This window comes from Mirounga angustirostris, unplaced genomic scaffold, assembly GCF_029215605.1.
Source record: "Mirounga angustirostris isolate CCGP_5_RB_7025 unplaced genomic scaffold, mMirAng1.0.hap1 SCAF_13, whole genome shotgun sequence".
NCBI classification, from domain to species: domain Eukaryota; kingdom Metazoa; phylum Chordata; class Mammalia; order Carnivora; family Phocidae; genus Mirounga; species Mirounga angustirostris.
In genome coordinates, this window is record NW_026991721.1 from 14,059,487 (window position 1) to 14,075,787 (window position 16,301).

Genomic DNA, 16,301 nt, shown 5'->3' on the forward strand with positions numbered 1-16,301 from the left:
CGCAAGCAGGGAGCCCAATGCAGGGCTCGATCCCAAGACCCTGGGATCATGACCTGAGCCGAAGGCAGACACTTAACCATCTGAGCCACCCAGGCGCCCCACCACATCTTCTTTGTCCGTTCATCTATGGACGGACACTCAGGTTGCTTCCATGTCTTGGCTATTGTAAATAATGTGGCAATAAACATAGGGGTGCGTGTATCTTTTCAAATTAGTATTTCCTTATTCTTTGGGTAAATACCCAGTCGTGGAATTACTGGATCATATGGTAACTCTATTTTTAATTTTTTGAGGAACCTCCATGCTGTTTTCCAAAGAGATGGCACCAGTTTGCATTCTCACCAACAGTGCATGAGGGTTCCTTTTTCTTGGCAACACTTGCTATCTCGTATGTTTTTGATTTTAGCCATTTTGACAAGGGTGAGGTGCTATCTCATTGTGGTCTTGATTTGCATTTCCCTGATGGTGGGTGGTGATGAGCATCTTTTCATGTGTCTATCAGCTCCCACCATTCTACTTTGTTATTGTAATCTTAACTACACTAGATACCTCATATAAGTGAAATCATGTAGCATTTGTCCTTTTGTGACTGCCTTCTTTCTTTCTTTCTTTGGGAGAGAGAGCACATAAGTGGGAGGAGGGACAGTGGGAGAGGGAGAAGCAAGCCCCCAGCTGACCAGGGAGCCTGATGTGGGACTCGATCCCAGGACCCTGGGATCATGACCTGAGCTGAAGGCAGACGCTTAACCGACTAAGCCACCCAGGTGCTCCATGACTGGCTTATTTCACTTAGGATAATGTCCTAAGAGTTCATCCATGTTGTACCGGGTATCAGAATTTGCTTCCTTTTTAAGGCTGAATAATATTCCACTGTGTGTATGTGTGTGTACATATATACATACATGTGTGTGTGTGTGTGTGTATAATATGTTGCTTATCCATTAATTCACTAATGGACACTTGGGTTGGGTGATACCCGACTCTTTTTTTTTTTAAGTTTATTTAAGTAATCTCTATACCCAACAAGGGGCTTGAACTCACGACCCTGAGATCAAGAGTTGCCTGCTCCTCTGACTGAGCCAGCCAAGCACCCCTTGATGCTCAACTCTTAACTAGCTTGGGCAACATGGATGATCTACTGACTCGTATAACAAACCTCAGAAAGGGCAAGTAAGCAAATAGCAACAATCCAGGGACTCAAATGCCATCGGGACTTTTTGTCTCTCACTATTCCTTCTCAGGCCCACATTCCCCCATATTTACCTCCCACAAGAAACTACCTCCCTTCTCTTAGTTGTTAACAACACGGAAGATTTGAATATATATATGTATTTCTTTAAAACAAAAATGGGAATTTTGTAACTTGCTTTTTAGTACTAAATCATGTATTTTTAACATATTTCCATTTCAGCTTACATATATTTTTTCTTTTTTTTTAAGGATTTTATTTTTATGCAATCTCTCCACCCAATGTGGGGTTTGAACTCACAACCCCGAGATCAAGAGTCACATGCTCCACCGACTGAACCAGCCAGGTGCCCCATATAGGTTTCTTTCTTTCTTTTTTTTTTTTAAGATTTTATTTATTTATTCATGAGAGACAGAGAGAGAGAGAGAGAGAGAGAGAGAGAGGCAGCGGGAGAAGCAGGCTCCCAAGGAGCAGGGAGCCTGATGTGGGACTCGATCCCAGGACCCTGGGATCATGACCTGAGCCGAAGGCAGACGCTTAACCATCTGAGCCACCCAGGCGGCCCCCATATAGGTTTCTAATAGCTTTTGATAGACCAATGTGTAATATTGTACTATCACTTTTTCATTTCTCAAAGTTATAACCTACATAGTTACAAAATATTTACTTTAAAAACAGCATTTTACAAATATATATATATATATGTATATATACAGGAGTGATTTAAATGAAAAGCTCCAAGGTACATAGTTTCAGGTAGGTATTATTGCTGTCTGTACCTTCACTCCACTTATTAAACTGCTTCAAGTTCATAAATTTACAGCGAGGTACAGAGCCCAACCAGATGGGACAGAATGTGTCCCAAGTTAGAAGGAGAGTGCCTGGCTCCTCAGTGACATCTCTCGTAGAGGGCCAGTGCCCCATTGTACAATTAAAGTTTTCTTCCCGCATATCTGAATGGCACCTTCTGGATCCTCTGGCTGTGGCTGGTTTTGTCTCCTGATTCTTACAAGCATGCTGCTTTGTTGCCGAGGACATTGATCCGAGCTTCCTGGCCTCTCTCCTTTGGGGCCCTTCCAGGCCCCCCCATTACATATGCATGAGATTCAGGAAAGCTGACCCATCGGAAGGTTGGGAACGCTTGCTTACAGGTGGAACCTCCGTACCAGCATACACTATCCTGAATCCTACTGCAGAAACTGTTTTCCTTCTGAGGATGGTGAATCCTAGATCATGGCCAGCAAGCAGATGTTCTAAGTGGCTTCCTCTGAGACTTTCTCCCCAAGAGGGAGCCATCTGGCCACTTGCTTTTTATCACATTTCTAATAGCTGCTCCATTTCCTCAAGGGCTGTTGTAAAATCATTTACTTGACTGTTACATAAAATCTGCTGTTCTATGAACCGGGCCCTCTCTTCTTTCATCTTCAACTTTACTTTCAGGGCCTAGAACTCCTCCATCTGTTTTTTGGCTGTTTCTTTAAAAAGCTTCAGCTCATCTTGCAAAGTTTCTAACAACAATATAGAGCCTGTGGGATCCGTGTGGATTCTTGCTGTGATGCCAGGGTCTCGGTGCCTAAAACTGGGTTGGTGCCCTTGCCCAACTGTTGGCCGGCAACATCTCCAGCAGCCCCACTTATTGGGTCGGGTCCTTCAGTTCTTCCTGAGTTTCAATCAACTTCTGGGACAACTGCTTCCAGACAGCCTCGAGGAGGTGGTTCTTATCCCTGAGCTCCCCCTCTGATTCTGCTTACTCCATGGTTCACGGCTCTTTCTGACCTTCCTCCTGATGGCAATGGCTGCAGCTTCCACCTGCCCATTCTTTTCTTCAGTTTGATGATTTTTTTTTTTAAGATTTTATTTATTTGTGAGAAAGAGAGAGAGAGAGAGAGAGAGAGTGCGAGCAGGGGCAGGGAAAGGGGCAGAGAGACAAGCAGACTCCCTGCTGAGCCAGACCGGGGGCTCTATCCCAGGACCCCAAGGTCATGACCAGAGCTGAAGTCAGACGCCCCTCAGTTTGATGATTTTTTTTTTAATGTTTTATTTATTTATTCATGAGAGTCAGAGAGAGAGAGAGGCAGAGGCAGAGGGAGAAGCAGGCTCCCCGCCTAGCAGGGAGCCTGATGCGGGACTCGATCCTAGGATCCTGGGATCATGACCTGAGCCGAAGGCAGACGCTTAACCATCTGAGCCACCCAGGCGCCCTTGATGATTTTTTTTTTAAAGATTTTATTTATTTATTTGAGAGAGAGAGAGAGAGAATGAGAGAGAGAGCATGAGGGGGGGAGGGTCAGAGGGAGAAGCAGACTCCCCGCCGAGCAGGGAGCCCGATGCGGGACTTGATCCCGGGACTCCAGGATCATGACCTGAGCTGAAGGCAGTCCTTAACCAACTGAGCCACCCAGGTGCCCCCAGTTTGATGATTTTTATACCATCATTCCTTGAATGTCCTGAATGAAGAAGTCTGGAAACATTGACTTCTTTGGACTTAACAGATAATAGGCTCCAAGAAGTGGTTCATATGGGGGGGGGGGCGGGCAGCACCGCTGAATATGGAGAGAGGCTGCAGTGTATACACTATGTTAACCGTGCAGATCATCGTAGAGGCCACACTGGCTGTCCCCAGGTGCCTGCTACTCCTGCCCACGGCTCTGGTTGCTCTGGTTTCAAAAGACACTCCACAGCAACTATTGGTACCGTTTCCATAACCATTTCCCTACTGATGGATGGGGAACCCAACTGGGTAGCTCCTTTTTTTTTTTTTTAACCAATAATAAATATAGTTGGTTTCATGAGGGCGGAGACCTTGTCTATTTTATTCATGCCTATAACCCTATTTGTCTAGCCCAGTGTCTGACATAGTTGGCATTCAATAAATACTAGTTGGCTGAATCAAAGAATGTGGCAGAAAATGCCCTGGATATGCTTCACCCACTTATGTTTCTGAAGGAAACATTTCTAGAAATGCAATGGCTATATTAGAGGATATGTGCATCTTTTTAAGAGGGTTGCTGGAGATTTTTTTGAGTATAACTGACATACCCTAACTACACATATTTAATACTTTAAATACACTTTAGGGTTGCCTGGCTGGCTCATTGGGTGGAGTGTGTGACTCTTGATCTCAGGGTTGTGAGTTCCACACCCATGCTGGGTGTAGATATTACTTAAAATATGAAATCTTTTTAAAAAGTTAATTAATTTGGGTGCCTGGGTGGCTCAGTTGGTTAAGCGACTGCCTTCGGCTCAGGTCATGATCCTGGAGTCCCGGGATCGAGTCCCGCATCGGGCTCCCTGCTCGGCAGGGAGCCTGCTTCTCCCTCTGACCCTCCCCCCTCTCATGTGCTCTCTCTCTCTCATTCTCTCTGTCTCAAATAAATAAATAAAATCTTTTTTAAAAAAAAGTTAATTAATTTATTTTTATTTATTATTTTTTTAAAATTTTATTTATCTGTTTGAGAGTGAGAGCCCGTGAGTATGGGCAGGGGGAGGGGCAGGGGGAGAGGGAGAAGCAGGCTCCCCCCTGAGCAGGGAGCCCCAAAGCAGGACTCGATCCCAGGACCCCAGGATCATGGCCTAACCTGAAGGCAGACACTTAACCGACTGAGCCACCCAGGCGCCCCAAATCTTTTTTTTTTTTAAATAAAGTATATACTTTAATACATTTTGATATATGTACATACTTGTGAAACCATTACTATAATGAAGATAATGGAGCATATTACCCCCGAATAAGTGTTCTCGTATTCCTTTGTAACCTCTTCTTCCCATACCTCTTTACTCCCTCACCCTGTTCCTCAGCAACCACTGATCTGCTATAGATTAAGTAGCATTTTCTAGAATGTTAGATAAATAGACGTGAATGTTTTTAATTTTAATGACTATTGTTATATTTCCCTCCAATATGGCTGTGTGCGCATGCGCTAAGAGTGCCTGTTGCTCACAACTCCATCGACTTTTTAAATTTAATTATTTAATTTATCTCCCATTTGACAGTCCAAAAAATCCACATTGTTTTAATTTTAATATCTTAAATTATTTGTTAAGACTGACTATTTCTTGTTTATTAGCCATTTGTATTCTTTCTGTGAATCATATATTCATTTCCTTGTCCATTTGTCTAATGGGTTGTTTGTTGTTATTCTTCCTGGCCATAGAAAACACACAAATTCCAAGGGCATGGTGTGATAAATTTCACATATTTATACATCCATGAGACCACCACTCAGACTAAGATATAACACATTCCAATATTCCAGAAAGTTCCCTCATACTCCCCTCAGTCAATTCCCTCTTCCTGGCAAAGATTACCTCTATTCTGACATTTCTTATTATTTTTGCCTCTTTTCAAACTTCAATTAAATAGACTTGTACAATATATGCTCTTTCTGATTTGTTTTGCTTAATAGTATGTCTCTGAGATTCATCCATGTTGTTACGTGCAGTAGCAGTTTCTTCCTTGTCATTGCTATATAAATAGTCCATTATAAATATATCTACAATTTATTTGTCTATCATTTCCAGTTTGGGTTATTATTTTTTGGGAGGTTATCAATAAAAGTGCTACAAACAATTCTTTTGGTAAAAAAATAAAAGTACTCATTTCTGCTGGAAATGGAATTACTGCATCATAGGATATAAGTCCATTTAGTTGTTTGGGTTTAGTAGATACATTCAAACAGTCTTCCAAAGTGGTTGTACTAGTTTTTATTCCTACTAACAATATATGAGAGTTCAAAAAAAGAAAACTTCAGGGCACCTGACTTGCTCAGTTGGTGGAGCATGTGACTCTTAATCTCAAGATCATGAGTTCAAGCCTTGGGTGTGGAGCCTACCTGAAAGAAAGAAAAAGAAAAGAAAAGAAAGAGAAAGAAAGAATGAATGAAGCTTCACTGCAAATCTCAGTAGGAAAAGATGGTCTTTCCAAATGGTGATGGATCAACTGGATATCCACACGAAAGACAAAAGAAAAGAAACTTGAACCTTATCTCACACCATACACAAAAACAGCAGGTGGATCTTAGATCTAAGTGTGAAAGATTAAAACAATAAAGGAGAAAATTTTCATGACCTGGGTAAACAAAGATCTCTCAAACAGAGCACAGAAATCAACAACCATAAAATAAGGACCAAAAAACAGGGTCTTGAAAAAAACAAAACAAAAAATAGGGCCTTATTAAAATTAAAAATATTTGTTCATCAAAAGAAACCATTAAGATGGTAAAGCAAGCCACACTGGGAGAAGACATAAGCACTACCCATATCCAACAGGAACTTGTATTCAAATATATAAAGAACTGGGGCACCTGGGTGTCTCAGTTAAGTGATCTCAGCTCAGGTCTTGATTTCATGGGTCTTGATCTCAGGGTTGTGAGTTTGCCCTACATTGGGCTCCACACCAGGCATGAGCCTACTTAAAAAAAAAAAGGTATATATATCTGTATCTATATATCTATATCTATATCTATATCTATATCTATAATCTATATATATCTCCTACTAAACCAAAAGAGTCTAGAGAGAGAGAGAGAGAGGGAGAAAGAAAGTCTTGAGTAGATGATTCACAAAAGAGCATATCCAAATAGTCAATAAACATATATGTAAAGTCTCTCAAAATCATTAAGGAAGTAAAAATTTTAACCACAATAAAGGGTGCCTGGCTGGCTTAGTTAGTAGAGTGTGTGACTCTTGATCTTGGAGTTGTAGGTTCAAGCCCCATGTTGGGTGTAGAGGTTACTTAAATAAAATAAAATAAAAAAAACCCACAGTAAAATAACACTATATCCTACCAGAATGACTAAAATTAAAAGGACAATGCCAAGTGGTGGTGAGGATTCAGAGCACTGTTAATTTTTTTAAGATTTATTTATTTATTTTTAATTTTTTTAGAGAGGGAGGGGGAAAGAGGGAGAGGAAGAGAGGATTTTTTTTTTTAAAGATATTATTTATTTATTTATTTATTTGACAGAGAGTGAGAGAGCACAAGTAGGCAGAGCCGCAGACAGGGAGAAGCAGGCTCCCCGTTGAGCAGGAAGCCCAACTCAATGTGGGGGGACCCTGGGATCATGACCTGAGCCGAAGGCAGACGTTTAACTAACTGAGCCACCCAGGCACCCCGAGAGAGAATCTAAAGCAGGCTCAGTGCCCAACTCAGAGCCCAAAGCAGGGCTTGATCTCACAACCCTGAGATCATGACCCGAGCCCAAATCATGAGTTACTTACTTAACTGAGTCACCCAGGTGCCCCTTAAGATTTTATTTTTTAAAATAGAGTGGCTCAGATGGTTAAGCACCTGCCTTTGGCTCAGGTCATGATCCCAGAGTCCTGGGATCGAGCCCTGCATCGGACTCCCTGTTTGGCGGGGAGCCTGCTTCTCCCTCTCCCTCTACTGTCCCCCCTGCTTGTGCTCTCTCGCTCTCTCTGTCAAATAAATAAATAAAATCTTAAAAAAAATATATATATACATATTTTAAATCAATCTCTACCCCCACTGGGAGTCTTGAACTGACAAACCCAAGATCAAGAGTCACATGCTCTACTGATTGAGCCAGCCAGGTGCCCCCTCTTTAAAGAGTTTTTTTTACTTATTTGACAGAGAGAGAGCAGAGTGGGAGAGAGAACACAAGGTGGGGTGCAGGGGAAGAGGGAGAAGCAGATTCCCCACTGAACAGGGAGCCCGATGTGGGGCTTGATCCCAGGATCCTGGGATCATGACCTGAGCTGAAGGCAGACGCTTAACTGACTGAGCCAACCAAGTGCCCAGAGCACTGTTAATATTTTAATAAACATTCTTTCTGGGTTTTGTCACTCTCCACAAACACACTCTGTAACAAAGGTGGAATCATATTGTAACTATATTTTGCTACCTGCTTTATTCACTAAGCATGTGTCATGAACATTTTCTCCACAATTGTATTTTCCTCTATCATTGTTTGAACTTATATATAATATTCTAGGCTATGGATATACCATATTTTATCAGTCTCCTTATGCTATTTCAACAATGTTTTGATCCATACACACCACTGGTACATCTCTGCACTTATCCATGATTATTTCCTTAAGAAAAATTCCTAGAGGAGCACCTGGGTGGCTCAGTCGGTTAATTGTTTGCCTTCGGCTCAGGTCATGATCCTGGGGTCCTGGGATCAAGCCCTACATTAGGCTGCTTGCTCAGCGGGGAGTCTACTTCTCCCTCTGCCACTCTCCCTGCTTGTGCTCTCTCTCTCTCAAATAAATAAAATCTTAAAAAAAGAAAGAAAAATTCCTAGAAAGGTATGTAAAATTTCAAATTTAGACAGACTATCTGAACTTTACTTTCACCAGCACTTGGAGAAGGCCTGTTTTTTTGCACCTTTGATAACATTAGCTATTTTTAAAAACTAATCTTTAATATTATTGTTGTTGTTATTGTTATTATTTATGTATTCATTATTTTTTAAATGTAAGCTACATGCCCAACATGGGGCTTGAACTCATGATCCCAAGATAAAGAATCGCATGCTCTACTGACTGAGTCAGCCAGGCACCCCTTTAAAAAAATTATTTATTTATTTATTTTTACTTATTTACATACTTATTTATTTGTTTTTTGTTTTGTTGTTTATTTATTTTTAAACAAATCTTAATCAATTTGGAAGGCAACAAATGAAATAGGGGCACCTGGCTGGCTCAGTTGGTAGCATCTGTGACTCTTGATCTCTGGGTTGTAAGTTTGAGCCCCATGATGGGTGTAGAGATCACTTAAAATCTTTAAGGGGCACCTGAGTGGCTCAGTTGGTTAAGCGTCTGCCTTTGGCTCAGGTCATGATCCTGGGGTCCTGGGATCAAGTCCCACATTGGCTCCCCCTGCTCTGTAGGGAGCCTGCCACTCCCCCTGCTTGTGCTCTCTCTGTCAAATAAATAACTAAAATCTTTTTTTTTTTTAAGATTTTATTTATTTGTTTATTTGAGAGAGAGAGAGAGAGAGAGAAACAGCATGAGAGGGGATAGGGTCAGAGGGAGAAGCAGGCTCCCCAACGAGCCAGGAGCCCGATGCGGGACTCGATCCCAGGACCCTGGGATCATGACCTGAGCCGAAGGCAGTCGCTTAACCAACTGAGCCACCCAGGCGCCCAATAACTAAAATCTTAAAAAAAATAAAATCTTTAAGTGAAATAGGGAGCTTTTCATACTTGTTTGCATCTCAGGCTTTTTGTATTTGGACTATTTAGTATTTTGTCTTGCCCTGAAGCCCTTTGAAGTTATAGGAGCCTATTTGTGCTTTTCATGTAATTGTCATGCCTGCTGGTCTCCACCTACCCACCACTTTGGGCTGGTGGGCTGTGGCCCTCCTTGGTAACTAGATGCGAGAGTCACACTAGTACCCTGCAACAAGGGTTACTTCCTCTCTGCCAATGGGAGCTGCAAGTCAAGAGACAGATAAAAAAGGGAAAAGTTTTTGGTTGCCCTTCAAGAAATACCTACTGAGTCAGATACTATGAAAAAAAAACCAACAAAAACCTGGAGAGACAATAAGAAAATGGGCGTGATCCCTACCTTCATCTAACTCATGGGTAGGTTCCAGGAAGCTTCTGAAGGCTAAGCAATTCATTCTCTTTTTTCATACCCAGCACCTAGATATGCTCATTCACGAATTCAACAGTATGTATTGACGGGGGAGGGGAAGTGGATGAAGATGGTCAAAAGGTATAAACTTTCAGTTATAAATCAGTACTAAGGATCTAATATGCAACATGATGACTATAGTTAACACTGTGCTATGGTATATGGGAAAGTTATTAAAAGAGTAGATCCTAAGTTCTCATCACGAGGAAGAAAACTTTTTTTTTGTATCTATATGAGATGATGGATGTTAACTAAACTTATGGTGGTAACCATTTCACAATATATGTAAGTCAAATTTAAAAACCAATATTTATTGAGCATCTATTATGGTTAGGCATTATTCTAGGCCCTGAGGATATAAAACAGACAAAGTCCCTATTCCTGTAGAAATTACCATCTGATTGGGGTGGGGTTTACAAATAAAATGAGTAAAATATGAAGTACAAAATATACTCTGTTAGATGGTAATTAGTGCTTTGGATAAAAATAAGGCAGGAAAGGGGGATTAGAAGCATGGGTGTATGTGTGTGTAATTTTAATTATTTCTGTCTTTCTGTGTGTGTGTAATTTTATTTTATTTATTTTATTTATTTTAAAAGATCTTATTTATTTGAGAGAGAGAGAGAGAGCATAAGCAGAGGAGGGGCAGAGGAAGAAGCAGACTCTCTGCTGAGCAGGGAGCCTGACATGGGGCTGGATCCCAGGACCTGAAGGCAGATGCTTAACTGACTGAGCCACCCAGGCACCCCTGTGTATGTGTAATTTTATTTTTTTTTAAAGATTTTATTTATTTATTTGACAGCGAGAGAGACAGCAAGAGAGTGAGCACAAGCAGGGGAAGTGGGGGAGGGAGAAGCAGGCTTCCCGCAGAGCAGGGAGCCTGATGCGGGGCTCGATCCCAGACCTTGGGATCATGACCTGAGCCAAAGGCAGACGCCTAACGACTGAGCCACCCAGGCGCCCCGATGTATGTGTAATTTTAAATGAGGTGGTCAGAGAAGGCCCAACAAGAAGGTGACATTTATGTCAAGACTTGAAGGAGGTAAGGAAGTGAGCCAGGTGCATATCTGGATGATTCTGTGGCCCACAAAGACAGTCTGTTTACAAAGTTTGTACAATCTATGGCAGCTGGGAGACAAATATAAAATTAATTGTCGTAATGTATATGACAACATTCTATAATTTGTAATGATCTATAAACATAAGATGTTTTCAGTAAATTACACATATAATTAACAAGAACAAGATCATATATCAGCATTATAAATGTATATAAAATCATAAACTATATGGTACAATTAGGGAATATGATAATGCATAATTTAGGGGCTAATTGTTCCTGTCTGTATGGTACCAGAAAAACTGTAGGTTTTTTTTCCCCCCAAAGAGGAAAGAGGTGTTTCCAACACATGGGGAAACCCTTGGAGCTTCTGCTTGGGAGTGCCTTTATTATTTATTTATTTATTTATAAGATTTTTATTTATTTATTTCAGAGGGAGCGCAAGCATGAGCAGGGGAAGGGCAGAAGGAGAAGCAGACACCCTGCTGAGCAGAGAGCCTGACACCAGGCTGGATCCCAGGACCCTGGGATCATGACCTCAGCCCAAGGCCAACGTTTAACCAGCTGAGCCAACGAGGCGCCCCTATTTTTTATTTTTTGTGGTGAGGTAGGGTATAAGCTGTATTTGTGGATATAGGAATTATTTGCTCTGGGAAGCCAGGTGATGTTACAGAGAAATCATTTGCAAACCTATGAGCTAATTGCCTGTTGCTGGGGCCAAAAGGTCCCAGAACGAAGTTTTCTTTTTTTAATGTGTATTTCACTGTCACATAAGATGTAGGACCTGCATTAGCCTTTTTAAACAAACAAACAAACAAACAAACAACAAACAGTTGTGGTTTGAATTCCACCTAGATCTTGGGATTCCTGAGTCACTCTGAAGGAGGTCTTTCAGGACCTAACCTGCGTTGCTAAAAAACATTTTGGGGGGGCGCCTGGGTGGCTCAGTCGTTAAGCGTCTGCCTTCCGCTCAGGTCATGATCCCAGAGTCCTGGGATCGAGTTCCGCATCGGGCTCCCAGCTCTGTGGGGAGCCTCCTTCTCCCTCTCCTCCCCACTTGTGCTCTCTATCTCTGTCTTTCTCTCTCAAATAAATAAAATCTAAAAAAAACATCTTTTTTAAATAATAAAAAATAATTTTTTTTTCTGGGAAAAGTAGGTTAGGCCTGGGCAATCAGTTTTTTTTTTTTTTTTATAAAGATTTTATTTATTTATTTGACAGAGAGAGAGAGAGACAGCTAGAGAGGGAACACAAGCAGGGGGAGTGGGAGAGGGAGAAGCAGGCTCCTGAAGAGCAGGGAGCCCGATGCGAGGCTCCATCCCAGGGTCCTGGGATCGTGACCTGAGCCAAAGGCCGACGCTTAACGACTGAGCCACCCAGGCACCCTATGGGCAATCACTCTCTTAATGAGAACCCTTTGAGCTTCCTGGCGCTGCAGGGATTTCTGCAAGGTTGTGCGTTCACACAGCGGATCATCCTGCTAGAAAGCACTCCCTAACTCAGAAAGCTTGCAATATACACTCACGTTCCACATCTCAGCAAAGAATGAAGAAGGCCTGGATTCCGTTGCTTGTCTGTTGGGGCAGAAGGAGGGTGTGTCATGTGCCCAAACCTGGCCAAGCACCATTCCATTCACTCATTCATTCATTCATCAAATATTTTATTATGCGCATGATTCAGTGCCAAGCAGAGGTCCTCGCCCACCAAGTCATCCAGAACTGTGGGTACGGTGCTCAGGGCCGAGAACTTCAGATTCTCAGGCCGGGTCTGCCCACCCTTTCCATCAGTAGAGCTCCGAGACAAAGAGATGCGCTCCTGTAGTTCCCCGGGCTGAGGGTTCCGCCCGCAGCCCCGGGGGCTTCGGCGCGCCTGCTTCTCCACTCCCCAGCCCGAGGGGGCGCTGCAGCGCCGCGCGCTCCGCTCGCCCCTGCGCCGCGTTCTGCTCCTCTCGGCGCTGCGGGCCGCACCGCGGTGGTACGTTCCCGCTCACCGCCCTCCCCCTCCTCCTCCTCGGCCCTCCCCGCCGGTGGTAGGTGCCGGAAGTGCCGCCATTTTGGGGTGTTCTGCTCTGGCGGCAGCGGCAGCGGCGGCGGGACGCGGAGGCTCCCCCGGGACTCGGCCTCAGCAGCGAGGCGGCGGCAGCGGCTGCGGAGGCGCAGGCAGCAGCTGAGGCAGCGGCGGGCTCAGGTGCAGCCGCTGGTGAGTGCGGCGGCCACGGGTTAACGGGCCGCGGGTGGGAGGGAAAGGAGGCAGGAGGGAGGCGCCGCGGGGCGGGTCCGGTCCTGGCGGCTGCGGGTCACAGGGCCCTTCGGGCGCGGCCGCTCCTGGCTCCCCCGCGCCCCGGGGGCAGGTCGGCGATCTCCTCCCGCGTGTCGGGGCCCTCCGCCTCCCGGGTCCCGCCGCCCTAGTCCGGCGCGTGCCCCCGCGCCCAGGGAGACCCGCCCTCCTCGTGGCCTTCCCCCTTCTCCCCGCGCCCTTTGCCTTCACCCTCTGGGCCCCGAGGGCTTCGTTCCCCGCCCGGGGGTAGCTCCTTTCTCTTTTTTCCGGCCGCCGTGCCAGACCCGGGCTGTCTGCCCGGGACACCCCTTCCTTCCTCCTGACGTCCCACGTGTTCTTGGTGCCGACCCCTGGAGGGGGGCCCAGGACCCCTGCCTTAGTGGGGGGTAGCGCTTCTCTTCCCGAGCCTCGAGAGCCCCCCGTTCCCCGCCCCAGATCCGCTAGGGCCTTGGCTCGCCCTCCCCCCACATCAGGTGCTCACCCAGTCGTGGCCTAGTAGCAGGGCTGGAATCTCGCACCCGAGAGCACGGAGCGCACATTGAAGAGCTTTTTTCTGTAGGGACCTGGCTTTGGATTTAAAGCCGGTGTGGTGTCTTGCTTGCGGTCTTTGGGGCAGGATGTTTTAATTCTTAGGACTATAGCACAGGCTCCAAGGAGCTTCTCGTCGGTTCAGGCTCATCCTCCTAGTTGACGGGAAGGTGGTGAGATTTTGGTCGGAGTCTGTTTCAGCAAAATGGAATCTTCTTCTCTCCAGCAGAGTTAATGCTGTACTTTTATTACCCTCGAGTAGGAAGGCTGTGTAACAGTTTTAAATAGCGGCAGTGCTTTATAATGTGTGCAGTGTAAGAGGTTACAGGTACTCAGCGAATCCTTTACAGGAACTTCATCTTTTAAAGGTCTTTTCGCTGTCTCTGATTCTTTGTAGATTGGAGAGGCTTAATTGCATTCTTTCACCTTTTCCTCAAGTGTGGCGTCTCTTAGAGGACTATGCAAGTTCAGTTTCTCCTTAACATTCTTGGGGAGAAAGAAGGCGTCTCCACATAGAAGCACACAGGGTTCCTTTCTGTTTTAACATTAATGAGTCCACTCGGAAGATCATGAAGTTGCCATAGCATGCATAAACTATTGCCAGAGCCCCCCCCCCCGCATGCCAGTTTTTATACTCTTAGTCTAGCTTTACCTACAGTGTGTGGTTTCTGATTATGAATTAGCCAAGACTGAAGCATTGCTGTTAGTAAAGCAAAGCTGGAGCTTTCAGCTGTTTCTTTAACCAGGAAGTTTGTGGTTCCCCCAGTGGTTTTTTTTCCTCTTGTCCGTCCACCACCTGTTTCCCTTAAGAATGGCTCTTAGCCCAGAGCATAGGTCTCAACTTTTCTCCAATCCTTCATTCTTGTGCATAGGGTTTTCTTATGCTAGGTGGTATCTAGGCTTAAAATCCATTAGCATGTGGGGCTGTTAGACATAAAATATCTTTTCCAACTCTTGCTTTTCAGATGAGGAAACTGGAGCCCCCAGAGGTTAAGTGACTTACTTGCCCAGTTACATAGCAAGTATTCTTAAAAGAGTCCCATCATAGATTTAAAAAACAAAACAAACAGTATTGGCAATAATGCAAGTTGCCTTTTAAGATGTGATGGAATGGGGAGGGCCCTGGGATTGAAGTTAAAAGGCCTGATGATTCTTGCTTTGTCCGTTGCTAGGTATACAACCTTGACCAAGTCACTTAACTGTTCTGAGCCTCAGTTTATTCTCATCTGCAAAATGGAGGACATAGTGTCTGTCTCCTAGGGTGCTAATTCAGCTTCAGTGCAGTATGTGTGAAAGTGCCTGTGGTGTAAGAGGTAGACAGTGAGATTTTGAGCCAGAGTGTTTATTTTTCTAAAGATTTCCACTTAATTTTCTTATTACAGAAGCTACAGATTCATTATAAAAAATACAGAAAAGAAATGAAGAAACTCACTCTTAGTCCCATCACACATAAGTGATTGTTAGTCCTTGGTCTTTATCTTGTCCTTTTTTTATACTAGACAAATGTTTATTATTTTACCAAAATAATAAGTTTATCCTACTCACAGTTTTGTGATGTGTTTTTAAGATTTAATAGTATGTGGTAGGCATGGTTTAACAAACACAGTTAATTTATTATTTTTTTAAATATATTTTAAATGGTGCTGTGGATTTAATAGCTCCAGCACATGTGAGGTGGGCCAGTGGATGTCCAGCAAGGCACAGAAAAGTTGCTCTTTTATTTATTTTTAAGATTTTACTTATTTATTTATTTTAGAGTGAGAACACCTTCATGTGTGGGCAGGGGGCAGGAACAGAGGGAGAGGGACAAGCAGACTCCACTCTGAGCGTGGAGCCGGATGCCGGGCTCAATCTCATCACCCCAAGAGCCGGATGCTTAACTGACTGAGCCACCCAAGTGCCCCAGAAAAGTTGCTCTTTTAAACATATGCTGGGATCGAAGAAGAGAGGGAAAGGAAGGGCAGAGACTTAACATTTATCATATGTCTACCATGTAAAAAAAAAAAATATGTATATATATATATACACATACATATATATATATTTTTTTTTTTGATAAAGATTTGGGCTCTCCTGCTAAATGTTGGTGGAGAGTTCTGAATTCTGTCATCCTTCCCATGACTGCCACTGCAGTTTAAGTTTCCTGTGAGACTGGACCTAAGGAAGGAGAGGTGGTTAGAAGGTGATGGTATGCCTTGGAAAGGGGGAGAAGAGCTGTCACTTGGCGGCCCTGGTGAAGAAGTTGGAGGAAGTAGGAACATAGTAGGAGCATAGTTACCTCTGCTCAGGGCTCAGGGTACTTTGAACAAATTGCTCGTTTTTTTTTTCCCCCCAAATTTCTCTAAGCCATGGAATTAAGGATTTAGGTAAGCTATTTCCTCAGCTTTTTTTTTTTTTTTAGCAGCTTTATTGAGATACAATTCACATACCATACAATTCAGTGGGCTTTCTATTACCTTATTAATTTTAAAAAATTGTGGTAAAGGCAGCTCTTTCTGCCCACAGGTCCTGTCCCTGTGCTTTAATAAAACCACCTTTTTTGCATCCCCCCAAAAATAAATAAATAAAAAATTGTAGTAAATTATTTATAACAAAAGTTGGCCATTTAAATCAGTTTTTGTATTTGTATTTTTAAAAAAGATT

The 16,301-nt window shown here is 43.6% G+C and overlaps 1 protein-coding gene and 1 pseudogene across 7 annotated transcripts in view; one reads left to right on the forward strand and one right to left on the reverse strand.

Annotated features, from left to right (window-relative positions):
• Window positions 1-2,503: 2,503 nt before the first annotated feature.
• On the reverse strand, window positions 2,504-3,694 carry LOC123856429 (small kinetochore-associated protein-like; annotated as a pseudogene).
• A 9,189-nt stretch (window positions 3,695-12,883) lies between these two features.
• The window catches only part of CELF1 (CUGBP Elav-like family member 1), an 83,643-nt gene continuing 80,225 nt past the window's right edge, over window positions 12,884-16,301 (forward strand). For 3 of the 7 annotated variants that reach the window (XM_064576452.1, XM_064576454.1, XM_064576455.1), the window contains exon 1: window positions 12,884-13,052. The gene's annotated coding sequence lies outside the window, so the exon portion shown is untranslated. The remainder of the gene's footprint in view (window positions 13,053-16,301) is intronic. The other 4 variants (XM_064576459.1, XM_064576458.1, XM_064576457.1 and 1 more) reach the window with 2 other exon arrangements.